At 35.7% G+C, this 17,318-nt stretch overlaps 38 non-coding genes across 38 annotated transcripts; all 38 read right to left on the bottom strand.

Moving 5' to 3' along the window:
• Positions 1–3,190: 3,190 nt before the first annotated feature.
• On the bottom strand, positions 3,191–3,276 carry TRNAR-UCU (transfer RNA arginine (anticodon UCU)). The gene is given in 2 exon segments: positions 3,191–3,226; positions 3,240–3,276. It is a non-coding gene; the product is annotated as a tRNA-Arg (tRNA).
• An 87-nt stretch (positions 3,277–3,363) lies between these two features.
• Positions 3,364–3,449, bottom strand: TRNAR-UCU (transfer RNA arginine (anticodon UCU)). The gene is given in 2 exon segments: positions 3,364–3,399; positions 3,413–3,449. It is a non-coding gene; the product is annotated as a tRNA-Arg (tRNA).
• A 1,002-nt stretch (positions 3,450–4,451) lies between these two features.
• On the bottom strand, positions 4,452–4,537 carry TRNAR-UCU (transfer RNA arginine (anticodon UCU)). The gene is given in 2 exon segments: positions 4,452–4,487; positions 4,501–4,537. It is a non-coding gene; the product is annotated as a tRNA-Arg (tRNA).
• An 87-nt stretch (positions 4,538–4,624) lies between these two features.
• Positions 4,625–4,710, bottom strand: TRNAR-UCU (transfer RNA arginine (anticodon UCU)). The gene is given in 2 exon segments: positions 4,625–4,660; positions 4,674–4,710. It is a non-coding gene; the product is annotated as a tRNA-Arg (tRNA).
• Positions 4,711–4,797: 87 nt separating this feature from the next.
• Positions 4,798–4,883, bottom strand: TRNAR-UCU (transfer RNA arginine (anticodon UCU)). Its single transcript is given in 2 exon segments — positions 4,798–4,833; positions 4,847–4,883. It is a non-coding gene; the product is annotated as a tRNA-Arg (tRNA).
• An 87-nt stretch (positions 4,884–4,970) lies between these two features.
• On the bottom strand, positions 4,971–5,056 carry TRNAR-UCU (transfer RNA arginine (anticodon UCU)). Its single transcript is given in 2 exon segments — positions 4,971–5,006; positions 5,020–5,056. It is a non-coding gene; the product is annotated as a tRNA-Arg (tRNA).
• Positions 5,057–5,143: 87 nt separating this feature from the next.
• TRNAR-UCU (transfer RNA arginine (anticodon UCU)) lies at positions 5,144–5,229 on the bottom strand. The gene is given in 2 exon segments: positions 5,144–5,179; positions 5,193–5,229. It is a non-coding gene; the product is annotated as a tRNA-Arg (tRNA).
• A 1,001-nt stretch (positions 5,230–6,230) lies between these two features.
• On the bottom strand, positions 6,231–6,316 carry TRNAR-UCU (transfer RNA arginine (anticodon UCU)). Its single transcript is given in 2 exon segments — positions 6,231–6,266; positions 6,280–6,316. It is a non-coding gene; the product is annotated as a tRNA-Arg (tRNA).
• Positions 6,317–6,403: 87 nt separating this feature from the next.
• On the bottom strand, positions 6,404–6,489 carry TRNAR-UCU (transfer RNA arginine (anticodon UCU)). Its single transcript is given in 2 exon segments — positions 6,404–6,439; positions 6,453–6,489. It is a non-coding gene; the product is annotated as a tRNA-Arg (tRNA).
• Positions 6,490–6,576: 87 nt separating this feature from the next.
• Positions 6,577–6,662, bottom strand: TRNAR-UCU (transfer RNA arginine (anticodon UCU)). Its single transcript is given in 2 exon segments — positions 6,577–6,612; positions 6,626–6,662. It is a non-coding gene; the product is annotated as a tRNA-Arg (tRNA).
• An 827-nt stretch (positions 6,663–7,489) lies between these two features.
• Positions 7,490–7,575, bottom strand: TRNAT-UGU (transfer RNA threonine (anticodon UGU)). Its single transcript is given in 2 exon segments — positions 7,490–7,525; positions 7,539–7,575. It is a non-coding gene; the product is annotated as a tRNA-Thr (tRNA).
• An 87-nt stretch (positions 7,576–7,662) lies between these two features.
• Positions 7,663–7,748, bottom strand: TRNAR-UCU (transfer RNA arginine (anticodon UCU)). The gene is given in 2 exon segments: positions 7,663–7,698; positions 7,712–7,748. It is a non-coding gene; the product is annotated as a tRNA-Arg (tRNA).
• An 87-nt stretch (positions 7,749–7,835) lies between these two features.
• Positions 7,836–7,921, bottom strand: TRNAR-UCU (transfer RNA arginine (anticodon UCU)). Its single transcript is given in 2 exon segments — positions 7,836–7,871; positions 7,885–7,921. It is a non-coding gene; the product is annotated as a tRNA-Arg (tRNA).
• Positions 7,922–8,181: 260 nt separating this feature from the next.
• On the bottom strand, positions 8,182–8,267 carry TRNAR-UCU (transfer RNA arginine (anticodon UCU)). Its single transcript is given in 2 exon segments — positions 8,182–8,217; positions 8,231–8,267. It is a non-coding gene; the product is annotated as a tRNA-Arg (tRNA).
• Positions 8,268–8,354: 87 nt separating this feature from the next.
• Positions 8,355–8,440, bottom strand: TRNAR-UCU (transfer RNA arginine (anticodon UCU)). Its single transcript is given in 2 exon segments — positions 8,355–8,390; positions 8,404–8,440. It is a non-coding gene; the product is annotated as a tRNA-Arg (tRNA).
• An 87-nt stretch (positions 8,441–8,527) lies between these two features.
• On the bottom strand, positions 8,528–8,613 carry TRNAR-UCU (transfer RNA arginine (anticodon UCU)). The gene is given in 2 exon segments: positions 8,528–8,563; positions 8,577–8,613. It is a non-coding gene; the product is annotated as a tRNA-Arg (tRNA).
• Positions 8,614–8,700: 87 nt separating this feature from the next.
• Positions 8,701–8,786, bottom strand: TRNAR-UCU (transfer RNA arginine (anticodon UCU)). Its single transcript is given in 2 exon segments — positions 8,701–8,736; positions 8,750–8,786. It is a non-coding gene; the product is annotated as a tRNA-Arg (tRNA).
• A 1,004-nt stretch (positions 8,787–9,790) lies between these two features.
• TRNAR-UCU (transfer RNA arginine (anticodon UCU)) lies at positions 9,791–9,876 on the bottom strand. Its single transcript is given in 2 exon segments — positions 9,791–9,826; positions 9,840–9,876. It is a non-coding gene; the product is annotated as a tRNA-Arg (tRNA).
• An 87-nt stretch (positions 9,877–9,963) lies between these two features.
• On the bottom strand, positions 9,964–10,049 carry TRNAR-UCU (transfer RNA arginine (anticodon UCU)). The gene is given in 2 exon segments: positions 9,964–9,999; positions 10,013–10,049. It is a non-coding gene; the product is annotated as a tRNA-Arg (tRNA).
• Positions 10,050–10,136: 87 nt separating this feature from the next.
• On the bottom strand, positions 10,137–10,222 carry TRNAR-UCU (transfer RNA arginine (anticodon UCU)). Its single transcript is given in 2 exon segments — positions 10,137–10,172; positions 10,186–10,222. It is a non-coding gene; the product is annotated as a tRNA-Arg (tRNA).
• An 87-nt stretch (positions 10,223–10,309) lies between these two features.
• TRNAR-UCU (transfer RNA arginine (anticodon UCU)) lies at positions 10,310–10,395 on the bottom strand. Its single transcript is given in 2 exon segments — positions 10,310–10,345; positions 10,359–10,395. It is a non-coding gene; the product is annotated as a tRNA-Arg (tRNA).
• Positions 10,396–11,528: 1,133 nt separating this feature from the next.
• TRNAT-UGU (transfer RNA threonine (anticodon UGU)) lies at positions 11,529–11,614 on the bottom strand. Its single transcript is given in 2 exon segments — positions 11,529–11,564; positions 11,578–11,614. It is a non-coding gene; the product is annotated as a tRNA-Thr (tRNA).
• An 87-nt stretch (positions 11,615–11,701) lies between these two features.
• TRNAR-UCU (transfer RNA arginine (anticodon UCU)) lies at positions 11,702–11,787 on the bottom strand. The gene is given in 2 exon segments: positions 11,702–11,737; positions 11,751–11,787. It is a non-coding gene; the product is annotated as a tRNA-Arg (tRNA).
• Positions 11,788–11,874: 87 nt separating this feature from the next.
• Positions 11,875–11,960, bottom strand: TRNAR-UCU (transfer RNA arginine (anticodon UCU)). Its single transcript is given in 2 exon segments — positions 11,875–11,910; positions 11,924–11,960. It is a non-coding gene; the product is annotated as a tRNA-Arg (tRNA).
• Positions 11,961–12,220: 260 nt separating this feature from the next.
• On the bottom strand, positions 12,221–12,306 carry TRNAR-UCU (transfer RNA arginine (anticodon UCU)). The gene is given in 2 exon segments: positions 12,221–12,256; positions 12,270–12,306. It is a non-coding gene; the product is annotated as a tRNA-Arg (tRNA).
• Positions 12,307–12,393: 87 nt separating this feature from the next.
• On the bottom strand, positions 12,394–12,479 carry TRNAR-UCU (transfer RNA arginine (anticodon UCU)). The gene is given in 2 exon segments: positions 12,394–12,429; positions 12,443–12,479. It is a non-coding gene; the product is annotated as a tRNA-Arg (tRNA).
• Positions 12,480–12,566: 87 nt separating this feature from the next.
• Positions 12,567–12,652, bottom strand: TRNAR-UCU (transfer RNA arginine (anticodon UCU)). Its single transcript is given in 2 exon segments — positions 12,567–12,602; positions 12,616–12,652. It is a non-coding gene; the product is annotated as a tRNA-Arg (tRNA).
• A 1,012-nt stretch (positions 12,653–13,664) lies between these two features.
• TRNAR-UCU (transfer RNA arginine (anticodon UCU)) lies at positions 13,665–13,750 on the bottom strand. Its single transcript is given in 2 exon segments — positions 13,665–13,700; positions 13,714–13,750. It is a non-coding gene; the product is annotated as a tRNA-Arg (tRNA).
• Positions 13,751–13,837: 87 nt separating this feature from the next.
• Positions 13,838–13,923, bottom strand: TRNAR-UCU (transfer RNA arginine (anticodon UCU)). Its single transcript is given in 2 exon segments — positions 13,838–13,873; positions 13,887–13,923. It is a non-coding gene; the product is annotated as a tRNA-Arg (tRNA).
• An 87-nt stretch (positions 13,924–14,010) lies between these two features.
• Positions 14,011–14,096, bottom strand: TRNAR-UCU (transfer RNA arginine (anticodon UCU)). Its single transcript is given in 2 exon segments — positions 14,011–14,046; positions 14,060–14,096. It is a non-coding gene; the product is annotated as a tRNA-Arg (tRNA).
• Positions 14,097–14,183: 87 nt separating this feature from the next.
• Positions 14,184–14,269, bottom strand: TRNAR-UCU (transfer RNA arginine (anticodon UCU)). The gene is given in 2 exon segments: positions 14,184–14,219; positions 14,233–14,269. It is a non-coding gene; the product is annotated as a tRNA-Arg (tRNA).
• An 87-nt stretch (positions 14,270–14,356) lies between these two features.
• Positions 14,357–14,442, bottom strand: TRNAR-UCU (transfer RNA arginine (anticodon UCU)). Its single transcript is given in 2 exon segments — positions 14,357–14,392; positions 14,406–14,442. It is a non-coding gene; the product is annotated as a tRNA-Arg (tRNA).
• Positions 14,443–15,444: 1,002 nt separating this feature from the next.
• Positions 15,445–15,530, bottom strand: TRNAR-UCU (transfer RNA arginine (anticodon UCU)). Its single transcript is given in 2 exon segments — positions 15,445–15,480; positions 15,494–15,530. It is a non-coding gene; the product is annotated as a tRNA-Arg (tRNA).
• Positions 15,531–15,617: 87 nt separating this feature from the next.
• Positions 15,618–15,703, bottom strand: TRNAR-UCU (transfer RNA arginine (anticodon UCU)). Its single transcript is given in 2 exon segments — positions 15,618–15,653; positions 15,667–15,703. It is a non-coding gene; the product is annotated as a tRNA-Arg (tRNA).
• An 87-nt stretch (positions 15,704–15,790) lies between these two features.
• On the bottom strand, positions 15,791–15,876 carry TRNAR-UCU (transfer RNA arginine (anticodon UCU)). Its single transcript is given in 2 exon segments — positions 15,791–15,826; positions 15,840–15,876. It is a non-coding gene; the product is annotated as a tRNA-Arg (tRNA).
• Positions 15,877–16,878: 1,002 nt separating this feature from the next.
• TRNAR-UCU (transfer RNA arginine (anticodon UCU)) lies at positions 16,879–16,964 on the bottom strand. The gene is given in 2 exon segments: positions 16,879–16,914; positions 16,928–16,964. It is a non-coding gene; the product is annotated as a tRNA-Arg (tRNA).
• An 87-nt stretch (positions 16,965–17,051) lies between these two features.
• TRNAR-UCU (transfer RNA arginine (anticodon UCU)) lies at positions 17,052–17,137 on the bottom strand. The gene is given in 2 exon segments: positions 17,052–17,087; positions 17,101–17,137. It is a non-coding gene; the product is annotated as a tRNA-Arg (tRNA).
• Positions 17,138–17,224: 87 nt separating this feature from the next.
• TRNAR-UCU (transfer RNA arginine (anticodon UCU)) lies at positions 17,225–17,310 on the bottom strand. Its single transcript is given in 2 exon segments — positions 17,225–17,260; positions 17,274–17,310. It is a non-coding gene; the product is annotated as a tRNA-Arg (tRNA).
• Between the last annotated feature and the right edge of the window lie 8 nt (positions 17,311–17,318).

Here is a 17,318-nt window from a genome sequence, read left to right as displayed (position 1 = left end):
CGAATGATCAGAAATTCCCCTTGGTTTGTATTCAATGGTTTTTACCTGGGGGACCATATCTCTGGATAAAAAAGTTAAATCTATTCTGGAAAAGACCTGATGACTGGGCGAGTAACAGGAATATTGGCAGTTGGTTGGGTTTCGCTCTCTCCAAATATCGACCAATCCCATATCTGTTATAAAGTTGGAAAAACTACTATTACCCTTTTTGATATCTGATGGTACAGATCTCCATCTATCTAGTTGTGGGTTAATTATATTGTTGAAATCACCCATACAAATTATGGGGATTTGTGGGTGGGTCGATACCAGTTCGGCCGCTTTTACCAAGATTTCAAAACTGAAAGGTGGGGGAATATAAAAAAACATCAAAAACGTATGGCTGTTATTTATCATACAATCGAGAAAAATGTAGCGCCCACCGGGATCCAAATATGCCCTATTACAAGTAAATAACACAGATTTCCTAATCAGAACTGAGATTCCCCGAGAAGACGAGGTAAATGGTGCATGGTAGGTCTTCGCTATCCATGATTTCTTTAGTGCTAACAATTTTCCACCAGTCAGGTGTGTTTCAAGCATACACATAATATCGGCTTTAGATTTCCTTAATTGATCCATGACCAAGGAACGTTTGATTTTATTGTTTATACCACGGACGTTCCATGTTATGATTTTCACCATTTATTCATAGATGCGTCTGTATATACCATGCACCAATATAACCTCTACCCAAATTCTTACCATGGTTTATCACTAGAACTTCCCACTTTCCCTTTGCCTGTACCTGCACTTGACTGACCATACGTACAATACATAAATCCAATAGTACAAAAAACACAACAATACCCACATCTGCCCTCCCCTCCCACCTCCCTGTATACCATCCAAATATAGGCATACTTAAAGTTGTCCCCGACCCCCAAGAAAAAAAAAAAAAACAGAAAAGGAGAAAAAAGACTCCGTCTCGTCAGGGCTGAAAAAAAAGAACCCTTGACCACCATTGTGTGGGGGAGCTCTCCGGTTTCAATGGTATATTTTTAGCTGGTAGCCAGCTGTTGATGGCCAGGTTTGAGTTTATCAAGCCATTTTGTTGCTTCCTCCGGTGCAGCAAAGAACTGAGTCTCTCCATTGTCGACAACTCTAAACTTTGATGGAAAGATCATCGAGTATTTCATACTACAGTCCCGCAATCTTCTTTTTACTTCTGTGAATTTTGCTCGGTCACGTTGTACCTCGAGAGCTAGATCTGGAAATACTGAGATTTTATGTCCATTTATTTCCAGATGGCCTTTTATTCGCGTTAGTTTGAGTATTGAATCTCTATCTTGGAAGTTTAGGAATTTAGCTATGAGAGTACGGGGGGGGGGGGCGCCAGGTGGTAGTGGTCTGAAGGGAATTCGGTGCGCCCTCTCCACAGCGAATTGCGATGTAAAAGATGTTTTACCAAAGGTATCTACCATCCATTTTTCAATAAATTTAGTTGCTTCTGCCCCCTCCTCGTGTTCAGGTATGCCAATAAATCTCAAATTATTTCTGCGTAACCTTCCTTCGACGTCAATCATTTTGGCCCTCATTTCGGATACCTGTTGGGAAAGTTTGTTCATTTTGGTGAAACAATTAGTGCTAGCGTCCTCCAACAGGGAGATGCGATTTTCTGCTTCTTGAATTCTTTCGTTAGTATGTTTGAGATCCGTTTGTATTGATGTTATTTGTATTTGTACTCCATCAATTTTATCAGTAAGGCGCTGCTCGCTACTTGTTATTGCCTCTAGGACTTGCTGCAACGTTATTTCCGTAGAAGCTTGGGAGCTTACAGCTTTCGATGGTGTGGTATGTGGCGTCGTGCTTGGAGTCTGCGGTAGATTGGCCTGTGCTCGGGCAAATCGCTCCAGTTTAGCAGCTGCTGCGGCATTAGTTGTTTTACCCATTTTTTAACTAATTGTATTTACTATCGATTGAAGGTAATATATTCTTCTATCTTTAGATTGGGCGTAATTGCCTCGCATCAGTCATTAAGATTTGGCTATTATGTCCTGCTTTTTGAAGTGGACAGTGATTTACTGACAGCAGCTAGGAACAGTTAGTTACTTGTGAGGTGAGTCCCATACACATAGACCAACTCTCCTCTAGGTTTACAGCCTCAGCCTGGGCCGGGAGGTGTTTCAGCAGTTTGCATCCGGTAGCAACCAATACTTATATACTGATTCCCCTACACAGGAGCAATAATAGCTGTGGTATATTTTAAGGCAGTAGAGAGTAGGTAAAAAAAAACAACAACAAAAAAAAATGCCAAAAAAAAAAAAAAGAAAAAAGACAATCACCTCCACGGGTAAATGGTAGAGAATACAATGACCTCAAATAATGTCCTCAGAGGAGAGCGTTTATAATGCCTTTTGCTGATTATTTAATGCCTTTTGCAATACTTTCTTTTCTCTTCTTTTTATTCAGTATATTAAACAGGGCTCTCACCTTCTCTCAGGGTGCCGTATGTGTCACTCACCACACTTGCCGGCTATCAGTACTCCCAGGCTGTAGTGTTGCTTAACGCTGGAGCCGTCAGTACCCCACCGCTGTAACAGGTCTTGCTTGCTTCAGTCCTTATATGCCTGTTAAATTGCCAGTGGTACTGGGACTGCTTTGGGACCACCGGCTGGCCGCTCCACGCTCCACTTACACCACTGGCTATTCAGACTGGCCGTTCCACGCTCCACTTACACCGCTGGCTATTCAGGCAGGGGATATTTCTCTGGCAGCGGACTGCTTTCGCTGATGCCGGTAATGGCGGACGCTTAACGGCTTCCCGCTGTGTACTGCCGCTGGATTGCTGTAGACTGCTGTAGACGGATGCCGCAGATGGTATTGCGGCTCCCGAGTCACGGAGGTAGCGCTGCGGCTTCTAGGTTGCTTCTAGTCCGCGGCCCGCCCTGTCTGCCACGATAGTGCTGCGGCTCCGGGTCACGGACACAGCGCTACGGCTTCTAGCGCAACGCCACCACTCCCCCTGAGCCGGACACACGTCACACCTGCCCCCGGAAGGAGTCAGCAATTGCGGGTCAGTAATCTCTCAGCTACCGCTGGCTAATCTTTGATTCGGATGTTTAGCCGGAGAGCTCTCACTCACTCCTCACTCCTTCACCGCCGTGGTCACGCCCCTTGTAAGTACATTTTTACCTTTGAAACAAAACATCGACTCTGGTGGGACTCGAACCCACAACCTTTGAATAACTGCAAACTACTAGAAGTCCAATGCGCTATCCATTGCGCCACAAAGCCATGTATTTTTCATATAAACTATTGTCTAATATACAGTACATTTGTTATATACATTGTAAGTACATTTTTACCTTTGAAACAAAACATCGACTCTGGTGGGACTCGAACCCACAACCTTTGAATAACTGCAAACTACTAGAAGTCCAATGCGCTATCCATTGCGCCACAGAGCCATGTATTTTTCACGTAAACTATTGTCTAATATACAGTACATTTGTTATATACATTGTAAGTACATTTTTACCTTTGAAACAAAACATCAACTCTGGTGGGACTCGAACCCACAACCTTTGAATAACTACAACCTTCTAGAAGTCCAATGCGCTATCCATTGCGAAACAGAGCCACTGATGTCTACCTAGTTTTCATTTTTTTATTGATTAATATTTGGTATCCTGATTGTGTGATGTGCAAGCAAATGTCGGGACATTTGCACTATGTGGGATAGAGTAAATGTTTATTGCAAATCAAGATAAAAACCTGATTTTTAAAAAAATATTTACATAGATATTGGACTGTTTACCAATTAAGATATTCTTCTTACTTTCTACTATAATTATATGGTGGTAACAGGTGTCAGATAATTGCCGCATTTCTCCAAAATGCAACAGTCATGTCTAAGTCTACCTCCTGCTGATTTCAATTCTGGTCCTATTTCATGTTTTTATCAAATATGTAAGTCCTTTGTGATACCCATTTGTGGAGTATAAGTAAAAATAAGTTTGTTTATCAATTTTAAATGAAAATACCATTCAATCTGTGCATAGCTAGTTGATTTGATTTGGCATCGAATTTGATTATATCAATTCTAAAATAAACATTTTGATTACCAGACAATGATTTAAAGAATCTAAAAATGTATTTGAATCTGATTATCTTTCATTTAAAGGGATTTTCTAAGTTGATTACTTATCAAGAGATTGTGAATATAGTTGATGCGTTTCTACTATAAATTTTATATGTACATTGTAAGTCCATTTTTACCTTTGAAACAAAACATAGACTCTGGTGGGACTCAAAAACCCACAACCTTTGAAAAACTACAAACTACTACAAGTCCAATGCACTATCCATTGCACCACAGAGCCATGTCTATTTAGCTTAAACTATTATCTAATATACAGTACATTTGTAATATACATTGTAAGTACATTTTTACCTTTGAAACAAAACATCGACTCTGGTGGGACTCGAACCCACAACCTTTGAATAACTGCAACCTTCTAGAAGTCCAATGCGCTATCCATTGCGCCACAGAGCCATGTATTTTTCACGTAAACTATTATCTAATATACAGTACATTTGTTATATACAATGTAAGTACATTTTTACCTTTGAAACAAAACATCGACTCTGGTGGGACTCGAACCCACAACCTTTGAATAACTGCAAACTACTAGAAGTCCAATGCGCTATCCATTGCGCCACAGAGCCATGTATTTTTTGCGTAAACTATTGTCTAATATACAGTACATTTGTTATATACATTGTAAGTACATTTTTACCTTTGAAACAAAACATCGACTCTGGTGGGACTCGAACCCACAACCTTTGAATAACTACAACCTTCGAGAAGTCCAATGCGCTATCCATTGCGCCACAGAGCCATGTATTTTTCACGTAAACTATTATCTAATATACAGTACATTTGTTATATACAATGTAAGTACATTTTTACTTTTGAAACAAAACATCGACTCGGGTGGGACTCGAACCCACAACCTTTGAATAACTGCAAACTACTAGAAGTCCAATGCGCTATCCATTGCGCCACAGAGCCATGTATTTTTCACGTAAACTATTGTCTAATATACAGTACATTTGTCATATACATTGTAAGTACATTTTTACCTTTGAAACAAAACATCGACTCTGGTGGGACTCGAACCCACAACCTTTAAATAACTGCAAACTACTAGAAGTCCAATGCGCTATCCATTGCGCCACAGAGCCATGTATTTTTCAAGTAAACTATTGTCTAATATACAGTACATTTGTTATATACATTGTAAGTACATTTTTACCTTTGAAACAAAACATAGACTCTGGTGGGACTCGAACCCACAACCTTTGAATAACAATAACCTTCTAGAAGTCCAATGCGCTATCCATTGCGAAACAGAGCCACTGATGTCTACCTAGTTTTCATTTTTTTATTGATTAATATTTGGTATCCTGATTGTGTGATGTGCAAGCAAATGTCGGGACATTTGCATTATGTGTGATAGAGTAAATGTTTATTGCAAATCAAGATAAAAACCTGATTTAAAAAAAAATATTTACATAGATATTGGACTGTTTACCAATTAAGATATTCTTCTTACTTTCTACTATAATTATATGGTGGTAACAGGTGTCAGATAATTGCCGCATTTCTCCAAAATGCAACAGTCATGTCTAAGTCTACCTCCTGCTGATTTCAATTCTGGTCCTATTTCAGGTTTTTATCAAATATGTAAGTCCTTTGTGATACCCATTTGTGGAGTATAAGTAAAAATAAGTTTGGTTATCATTTTTAAATGAAAATACCATTCAATCTGTGCACAGCTAGTTGATTTGACTTGGCATCGAATTTGATTATATATTAATTCTAAAATAAACATTTTGATTGCCAGAGAATGATTTAAAGAATATAAAAATTTATTTGAATCTGATTATCTTTCATTTAAAGGGATTTTTAAGTAGATTACTTATCAAGAGATTGTGAATATAGTTGATGCGTTACTACTATAAATTTGATATGTACATTGTAAGTCCATTTTTACCTTTGAAACAAAACATCGACTCGGGTGGGACTCGAACCCACAACCTTTGAATAACTACAAACTACTAGAAGTCCAATAAGCTATCCATTGCGACACAGAGCCACGTCTATTTAGCTTAAACTATTATCTAATATACAGTACATTTGTTATATACAATGTAAGTACATTTTTACCTTTGAAACAAAACATCGACTCTGGTGGGACTCGAACCCACAACCTTTGAATAACTGCAAACTACTAGAAGTCCAATGCGCTATCAATTGCGCCACAGAGCCATGTCTATTTGGCTTAAACTATTATCTAATATACAGTACATTTGTTATATACATTGTAGGTACATTTTTACCTTTGAAACAAAACATCGACTCTGGTGGGACTCGAACCCACAACCTTTGAATAACTGCAAACTACTAGAAGTCCAATGCGCTATCCATTGCGCCACATAGCCATGCATTTTTCACGTAAACTATTGTCTAATATACAGTACATTTGTCATATACAATGTAAGTACATTTTTTCCTTTGAAACAAAATATCGACTCTGGTGGGACTCGAACCCACAACCTTTGAATAACTGCAAACTACTAGAAGTCCAATGCGCTATCCATTGCGCCACAGAGCCATGTATTTTTCACGTAAACTATTGTCTAATATACAGTACATTTGTTATATACATTGTAAGTACATTTTTACCTTTGAAACAAAACATCGACTCTGGTGGGACTCGAACCCACAACCTTTGAATAACTACAACCTTCTAGAAGTCCAATGCGCTATCCATTGCGAAACAGAGCCACTGATGTCTACCTAGTTTTCATTTTTTTATTGATTAATATTTGGTATCCTGATTGTGTGATGTGCAAGCAAATGTCGGGACATTTGCACTATGTGTGATAGAGTAAATGTTTATTGCAAATCAAGATAAAAACCTGATTTTAAAAAAAATATTTACATAGATATTGGACTGTTTACCAATTAAGATATTCTTCTTACTTTCTACTATAATTATATGGTGGTAACAGGTGTCAGATAATTGCCGCATTTCTCCAAAATGCAACAGTCATGTCTAAGTCTACCTCCTGCTGATTTCAATTCTGGTCCTATTTCAGGTTTTTATCAAATATGTAAGTCCTTTGTGATACCCATTTGTGGATTATAAGTAAAAATAAGTTTGTTTATCATTTTTAAATGAAAATACCATTCAATCTGTGCATAGCTAGTTGATTTGATTTGGCATCGAATTTGATTATATCAATTCTAAAATAAACATTTTGATTACCAGACAATGATTTAAAGAATCTAAAAATGTATTTGAATCTGATTATCTTTCATTTAAAGGGATTTTCTAAGTTGATTACTTATCACGAGATTGTAAATATAGTTGATGCGTTTCTACTATAAATTTTATATGTACATTGTAAGTCCATTTTTACCTTTGAAACAAAACATAGACTCTGGTGGGACTCAAACCCACAACCTTTGAATAACTACAAACTACTACAAGTCCAATGCACTATCCATTGCGCCACAGAGCCATGTCTATTTGGCTTAAACTATTATCTAATATACAGTACATTTGTTATATACATTGTAAGCACATTTTTACTTTTGAAACAAAACATCGACTCTGGTGGGACTCGAACCCACAACCTTTGAATAACTGCAAACTACTAGAAGTCCAATGCGCTATCCATTGCGCCACAGAGCTATGTATTTTTTGCGTAAACTATTGTCTAATATACAGTACATTTGTTATATACATTGTAAGTACATTTTTACCTTTGAAACAAAACATCGACTCTGGTGGGACTCGAACCCACAACCTTTGAATAACTGCAAACTACTAGAAGTCCAATACGCTATCCATTGCGCCACAGAGCCATGTATTTTTCAAGTAAACTATTGTCTAATATACAGTACATTTGTTATATACATTGTAAGTACATTTTTACCTTTGAAACAAAACATCGACTCTGGTGGGACTCGAACCCACAACCTTTGAATAACAATAACCTTCTAGAAGTCCAATGCGCTATCCATTGCGAAACAGAGCCATGTATTTTTCATATAAACTATTGTCTAATATACAGTACATTTGTTATATACATTGTAAGTACATTTTTACCTTTGAAACAAAACATCGACTCTGGTGGGACTCGAACCCACAACCTTTGAATAACAATAACCTTCTAGAAGTCCAATGCGCTATCCATTGCGCCACAGAGCCATGTATTTTTCACGTAAACTATTGTCTAATATACAGTACATTTGTTATATACATTGTAAGTACATTTTTACCTTTGAAACAAAACATCGACTCTGGTGGGACTCGAACCCACAACCTTTGAATAACTGCAAACTACTAGAAGTCCAATGCGCTATCCATTGCGCCACAAAGCCATGTATTTTTCGCGTAAACTATTGTCTAATATACAGTACATTTGTTATATACATTGTAAGTACATTTTTACCTTTGAAACAAAACATCGACTCTGGTGGGACTCGAACCCACAACCTTTGAATAACTGCAAACTACTAGAAGTCCAATGCGCTATCCATTGCGCCACAGAGCCATGTATTTTTTGCGTAAACTATTGTCTAATATACAGTACATTTGTTATATACATTGTAAGTACATTTTTACCTTTGAAACAAAACATCGACTCTGGTGGGACTCGAACCCACAACCTTTGAATAACTGCAAACTACTAGAAGTCCAATGCGCTATCCATTGCGCCACAGAGCCATGTATTTTACAAGTAAACTATTGTCTAATATACAGTACATTTGTTATATACATTGTAAGTACATTTTTACCTTTGAAACAAAACATCGACTCTGGTGGGACTCGAACCCACAACCTTTGAATAACAATAACCTTCTAGAAGTCCAATGCGCTATCCATTGCGAAACAGAGCCACTGATGTCTACCTAATTTTCATTTTTTTATTGATTAATATTTGGTATCCTGATTGTGTGATGTGCAAGCAAATGTCGGGACATTTGCATTATGTGTGATAGAGTAAATGTTTATTGCAAATCAAGATAAAAACCTGATTTTAAAAAAAATATTTACATAGATATTGGACTGTTTACCAATTAAGATATTCTTCTTACTTTCTACTATAATTATATGGTGGTAACAGGTGTCAGATAATTGCCGCATTTCTCCAAAATGCAACAGTCATGTCTAAGTCTACCTCCTGCTGATTTCAATTCTGGTCCTATTTCAGGTTTTTATCAAATATGTAAGTCCTTTGTGATACCCATTTGTGGAGTATAAGTAAAAATAAGTTTGGTTATCATTTTTAAATGAAAATACCATTCAATCTGTGCACAGCTAGTTGATTTGACTTGGCATCGAATTTGATTATATATTAATTCTAAAATAAACATTTTGATTACCAGACAATGATTTAAAGAATCTAAAAATGTATTTGAATCTGATTATCTTTCATTTAAAGGGATTTTCTAAGTTGATTACTTATCAAGAGATTGTGAATATAGTTGATGCGTTTCTACTATAAATTTTATATGTACATTGTAAGTCCATTTTTACCTTTGAAACAAAACATAGACTCTGGTGGGACTCAAAAACCCACAACCTTTGAAAAACTACAAACTATTACAAGTCCAATGCACTATCCATTGCACCACAGAGCCATGTCTATTTAGCTTAAACTATTATCTAATATACAGTACATTTGTAATATACATTGTAAGTACATTTTTACCTTTGAAACAAAACATCGACTCTGGTGGGACTCGTACCCACAACCTTTGAATAACTACAACCTTCTAGAAGTCCAATGCGCTATCCATTGCGCCACAGAGCCATGTATTTTTCACGTAAACTATTATCTAATATACAGTACATTTGTTATATACAATGTAAGTACATTTTTACCTTTGAAAAAAAACATCGACTCGGGTGGGACTCGAACCCACAACCTTTGAATAACTGCAAACTACTAGAAGTCCAATGCGCTATCCATTGCGCCACAGAGCCATGTCTATTTGGCTTAAACTATTATCTAATATACAGTACATTTGTTATATACATTGTAAGTACATTTTTACCTTTGAAACAAAACATCGACTCTGGTGGGACTCGAACCCACAACCTTTGAATAACTGCAAACTACTAGAAGTCCAATGCGCTATCCATTGCACCACAAAGCCATGTATTTTTCATATAAACTATTGTCTAATATACAGTACATTTGTTATATACATTGTAAGTACATTTTTACCTTTGAAACAAAACATCGACTCTGGTGGGACTCGAACCCACAACCTTTGAATAACTGCAAACCACTAGAAGTCCAATGCGCTATCCATTGCGCCACAGAGCCATGCATTTTTCACGTAAACTATTGTCTAATATACAGTACATTTGTTATATACATTGTAAGTACATTTTTACCTTTGAAACAAAACATCAACTCTGGTGGGACTCGAACCCACAACCTTTGAATAACTACAACCTTCTAGAAGTCCAATGCGCTATCCATTGCGAAACAGAGCCACTGATGTCTACCTAGTTTTCATTTTTTTATTGATTAATATTTGGTATCCTGATTGTGTGATGTGCAAGCAAATGTCGGGACATTTGCACTATGTGGGATAGAGTAAATGTTTATTGCAAATCAAGATAAAAACCTGATTTTTAAAAAAATATTTACATAGATATTGGACTGTTTACCAATTAAGATATTCTTCTTACTTTCTACTATAATTATATGGTGGTAACAGGTGTCAGATAATTGCCGCATTTCTCCAAAATGCAACAGTCATGTCTAAGTCTACCTCCTGCTAATTTCAATTCTGGTCCTATTTCAGGTTTTTATCAAATATGTAAGTCCTTTGTGATATTTGGTATCCTGATTGTGTGATGTGCAAGCAAATGTCGGGACATTTGCACTATGTGTGATAGAGTAAATGTTTATTGCAAATCAAGATAAAAACCTGATTTTAAAAAAAATATTTACATAGATATTGGACTGTTTACCAATTAAGATATTCTTCTTACTTTCTACTATAATTATATGGTGGTAACAGGTGTCAGATAATTGCCGCATTTCTCCAAAATGCAACAGTCATGTCTAAGTCTACCTCCTGCTGATTTCAATTCTGGTCCTATTTCATGTTTTTATCAAATATGTAAGTCCTTTGTGATACCCATTTGTGGATTATAAGTAAAAATAAGTTTGTTTATCATTTTTAAATGAAAATACCATTCAATCTGTGCATAGCTAGTTGATTTGATTTGGCATCGAATTTGATTATATCAATTCTAAAATAAACATTTTGATTACCAGACAATGATTTAAAGAATCTAAAAATGTATTTGAATCTGATTATCTTTCATTTAAAGGGATTTTCTAAGTTGATTACTTATCACGAGATTGTAAATATAGTTGATGCGTTTCTACTATAAATTTTATATGTACATTGTAAGTCCATTTTTACCTTTGAAACAAAACATAGACTCTGGTGGGACTCAAACCCACAACCTTTGAATAACTACAAACTACTACAAGTCCAATGCACTATCCATTGCGCCACAGAGCCATGTCTATTTGGCTTAAACTATTATCTAATATACAGTACATTTGTTATATACATTGTAAGCACATTTTTACTTTTGAAACAAAACATCGACTCTGGTGGGACTCGAACCCACAACCTTTGAATAACTGCAAACTACTAGAAGTCCAATGCGCTATCCATTGCGCCACAGAGCTATGTATTTTTTGCGTAAACTATTGTCTAATATACAGTACATTTGTTATATACATTGTTAGTACATTTTTACCTTTGAAACAAAACATCGACTCTGGTGGGACTCGAACCCACAACCTTTGAATAACTGCAAACTACTAGAAGTCCAATACGCTATCCATTGCGCCACAGAGCCATGTATTTTTCAAGTAAACTATTGTCTAATATACAGTACATTTGTTATATACATTGTAAGTACATTTTTACCTTTGAAACAAAACATCGACTCTGGTGGGACTCGAACCCACAACCTTTGAATAACAATAACCTTCTAGAAGTCCAATGCGCTATCCATTGCGAAACAGAGCCATGTATTTTTCATATAAACTATTGTCTAATATACAGTACATTTGTTATATACATTGTAAGTACATTTTTACCTTTGAAACAAAACATCGACTCTGGTGGGACTCGAACCCACAACCTTTGAATAACAATAACCTTCTAGAAGTCCAATGCGCTATCCATTGCGCCACAGAGCCATGTATTTTTCACGTAAACTATTGTCTAATATACAGTACATTTGTTATATACATTGTAAGTACATTTTTACCTTTGAAACAAAACATCGACTCTGGTGGGACTCGAACCCACAACCTTTGAATAACTGCAAACTACTAGAAGTCCAATGCGCTATCCATTGCGCCACAAAGCCATGTATTTTTCGCGTAAACTATTGTCTAATATACAGTACATTTGTTATATACATTGTAAGTACATTTTTACCTTTGAAACAAAACATCGACTCTGGTGGGACTCGAACCCACAACCTTTGAATAACTGCAAACTACTAGAAGTCCAATGCGCTATCCATTGCGCCACAGAGCCATGTATTTATTGCGTAAACTATTGTCTAATATACAGTACATTTGTTATATACATTGTAAGTACATTTTTACCTTTGAAACAAAACATCGACTCTGGTGGGACTCGAACCCACAACCTTTGAATAACTGCAAACTACTGGAAGTCCAATGCGCTATCCATTGCGCCACAGAGCCATGTATTTTACAAGTAAACTATTGTCTAATATACAGTACATTTGTTATATACATTGTAAGTACATTTTTACCTTTGAAACAAAACATCGACTCTGGTGGGACTCGAACCCACAACCTTTGAATAACAATAACCTTCTAGAAGTCCAATGCGCTATCCATTGCGAAACAGAGCCACCGATGTCTACCTAATTTTCATTTTTTTATTGATTAATATTTGGTATCCTGATTGTGTGATGTGCAAGCAAATGTCGGGACATTTGCATTATGTGTGATAGAGTAAATGTTTATTGCAAATCAAGATAAAAACCTGATTTAAAAAAAAATATTTACATAGATATTGGACTGTTTACCAATTAAGATATTCTTCTTACTTTCTACTATAATTATATGGTGGTAACAGGTGTCAGATAATTGCCGCATTTCTCCAAAATGCAACAGTCATGTCTAAGTCTACCTCCTGCTGATTTCAATTCTGGTCCTATTTCAGGTTTTTATCAAATATGTAAGTCCTTTGTGATACCCATTTGTGGAGTATAAGTAAAAATAAGTTTGGTTATCATTTTTAAATGAAAATACCATTCAATCTGTGAATATAGTTGATGCGTTTCTACTATAAATTTTATATGTACATTGTAAGTCCATTTTTACCTTTGAAACAAAACATAGACTCTGGTGGGACTCAAAAACCCACAACCTTTGAAAAACTACAAACTATTACAAGTCCAATGCACTATCCATTGCACCACAGAGCCATGTCTATTTAGCTTAAACTATTATCTAATATACAGTACATTTGTAATATACATTGTAAGTACATTTTTACCTTTGAAACAAAACATCGACTCTGGTGGGACTCGTACCCACAACCTTTGAATAACTACAACCTTCTAGAAGTCCAATGCGCTATCCATTGCGCCACAGAGCCATGTATTTTTCACGTAAACTATTATCTAATATACAGTACATTTGTTATATACAATGTAAGTACATTTTTACCTTTGAAAAAAAACATCGACTCGGGTGGGACTCGAACCCACAACCTTTGAATAACTGCAAACTACTAGAAGTCCAATGCGCTATCCATTGCGCCACAGAGCCATGTATTTATCATGTAAACTATTGTCTAATATACAGTACATTTGTCATATACATTGTAAGTACATTTTTACCTTTGAAACAAAATATCGACTCTGGTGGGACTCGAACCCACAACCTTTGAATAACTGCAAACTACTAGAAGTCCAATGCGCTATCCATTGCGCCACAGAGCCATGTCTATTTGGCTTAAACTATTATCTAATATACAGTACATTTGTTATATACATTGTAAGTACATTTTTACTTTTGAAACAAAACATCGACTATGGTGGGACTCGAACCCACAACCTTTGAATAACTGCAAACTACTAGAAGTCCAATGCGCTATCCATTGCGCCACAAAGCCATGTATTTTTCATATAAACTATTGTCTAATATACAGTACATTTGTTATATACATTGTAAGTACATTTTTACCTTTGAAACAAAACATCGACTCTGGTGGGACTCGAACCCACAACCTTTGAATAACTGCAAACCACTAGAAGTCCAATGCGCTATCCATTGCGCCACAGAGCCATGCATTTTTCACGTAAACTATTGTCTAATATACAGTACATTTGTTATATACATTGTAAGTACATTTTTACCTTTGAAACAAAACATCAACTCTGGTGGGACTCGAACCCACAACCTTTGAATAACTACAACCTTCTAGAAGTCCAATGCGCTATCCATTGCGAAACAGAGCCACTGATGTCTACCTAGTTTTCATTTTTTTATTGATTAATATTTGGTATCCTGATTGTGTGATGTGCAAGCAAATGTCGGGACATTTGCACTATGTGGGATAGAGTAAATGTTTATTGCAAATCAAGATAAAAACCTGATTTTTAAAAAAATATTTACATAGATATTGGACTGTTTACCAATTAAGATATTCTTCTTACTTTCTACTATAATTATATGGTGGTAACAGGTGTCAGATAATTGCCGCATTTCTCCAAAATGCAACAGTCATGTCTAAGTCTACCTCCTGCTAATTTCAATTCTGGTCCTATTTCAGGTTTTTATCAAATATGTAAGTCCTTTGTGATACCCATTTGTGGAGTATAAGTAAAAATAAGTTTGTTTATCATTTTTAAATGAAAATACCATTCAATCTGTGCATAGCTAGTTGATTTGATTTGGCATCGAATTTGATTATATCAATTCTAAAATAAACATTTTGATTACCAGACAATAATTTAAAGAATCTAAAAATGTATTTGAATCTGATTATCTTTCATTTAAAGGGATTTTCTAAGTTGATTACTTATCAAGAGATTGTGAATATAGTTGATGCGTTTCTACTATAAATTTTATATGTACATTGTAAGTCCATTTTTACCTTTGAAACAAAACATAGACTCTGGTGGGACTCAAAAACCCACAACCTTTGAAAAACTACAAACTACTACAAGTCCAATGCACTATCCATTGCACCACAGAGCCATGTCTATTTAGCTTAAACTATTGTCTAATATACAGTACATTTGTAATATACATTGTAAGTACATTTTTACCTTTGAAACAAAACATCGACTCTGGTGGGACTCGAACCCACAACCTTTGAATAACTGCAACCTTCTAGAAGTCCAATGCGCTATCCATTGCGCCACAGAGCCATGTATTTTTCACGTAAACTATTATCTAATATACAGTACATTTGTTATATACAATGTAAGTACATTTTTACCTTTGAAACAAAACATCGACTCTGGTGGGACTCGAACCCACAACCTTTGAATAACTGCAAACTACTAGAAGTCCAATGCGCTATCCATTGCGCCACAAAGCAATGTATTTTTCATATAAACTATTGTCTAATATACAGTACATTTGTTATATACATTGTAAGTACATTTTTACCTTTGAAACAAAACATCGACTCTGGTGGGACTCGAACCCACAACCTTTGAATAACTGCAAACCACTAGAAGTCCAATGCGCTATCCATTGCGCCACAGAGCCATGCATTTTTCACGTAAACTATTGTCTAATATACAGTACATTTGTTATATACATTGTAAGTACATTTTTACCTTTGAAACAAAACATCAACTCTGGTGGGACTCGAACCCACAACCTTTGAATAACTACAACCTTCTAGAAGTCCAATGCGCTATCCATTGCGAAACAGAGCCACTGATGTCTACCTAGTTTTCATTTTTTTATTGATTAATATTTGGTATCCTGATTGTGTGATGTGCAAGCAAATGTCGGGACATTTGCACTATGTGGGATAGAGTAAATGTTTATTGCAAATCAAGATAAAAACCTGATTTTTAAAAAAATATTTACATAGATATTGGACTGTTTACCAATTAAGATATTCTTCTTACTTTCTACTATAATTATATGGTGGTAACAGGTGTCAGATAATTGCCGCATTTCTCCAAAATGCAACAGTCATGTCTAAGTCTACCTCCTGCTAATTTCAATTCTGGTCCTATTTCAGGTTTTTATCAAATATGTAAGTCCTTTGTGATACCCATTTGTGGAGTATAAGTAAAAATAAGTTTGTTTATCATTTTTAAATGAAAATACCATTCAATCTGTGCATAGCTAGTTGATTTGATTTGGCATCGAATTTGATTATATCAATTCTAAAATAAACATTTTGATTACCAGACAATGATTTAAAGAATCTAAAAATGTATTTGAATCTGATTATCTTTCATTTAAAGGGATTTTCTAAGTTGATTACTTATCAAGAGATTGTGAATATAGTTGATGCGTTTCTACTATAAATTTTATATGTACATTGTAAGTCCATTTTTACCTTTGAAACAAAACATAGACTCTGGTGGGACTCAAAAACCCACAACCTTTGAAAAACTACAAACTACTACAAGTCCAATGCACTATCCATTGCACCACAGAGCCATGTCTATTTAGCTTAAACTATTATCTAATATACAGTACATTTGTAATATACATTGTAAGTACATTTTTACCTTTGAAACAAAACATCGACTCTGGTGGGACTCGAACCCACAACCTTTGAATAACTGCAACCTTCTAGAAGTCCAATGCGCTATCCATTGCGCCACAGAGCCATGTATTTTTCACGTAAACTATTATCTAATATACAGTACATTTGTTATATACAATGTAAGTACATTTTTACCTTTGAAACAAAACATCGACTCTGGTGGGACTCGAACCCACAACCTTTGAATAACTGCAAACTACTAGAAGTCCAATGCGCTATCCATTGCGCCACAGAGCCATGTATTTTTTGCGTAAACTATTGTCTAATATACAGTACATTTGTTATATACATTGTAAGTACATTTTTACCTTTGAAACAAAACATCGACTCTGGTGGGACTCGAACCCACGACCTTTGAATAACTACAACCTTCTAGAAGTCCAATGCGCTATCCATTGCGCCACAGAGCCATGTATTT

This window comes from Crinia signifera, chromosome 3 (genome assembly GCF_055691185.1).
Source record: "Crinia signifera chromosome 3, ASM5569118v1, whole genome shotgun sequence".
Lineage (NCBI taxonomy): Eukaryota > Metazoa > Chordata > Amphibia > Anura > Myobatrachidae > Crinia > Crinia signifera.
This window is presented reverse-complemented; position numbering and strand designations above follow the sequence as displayed.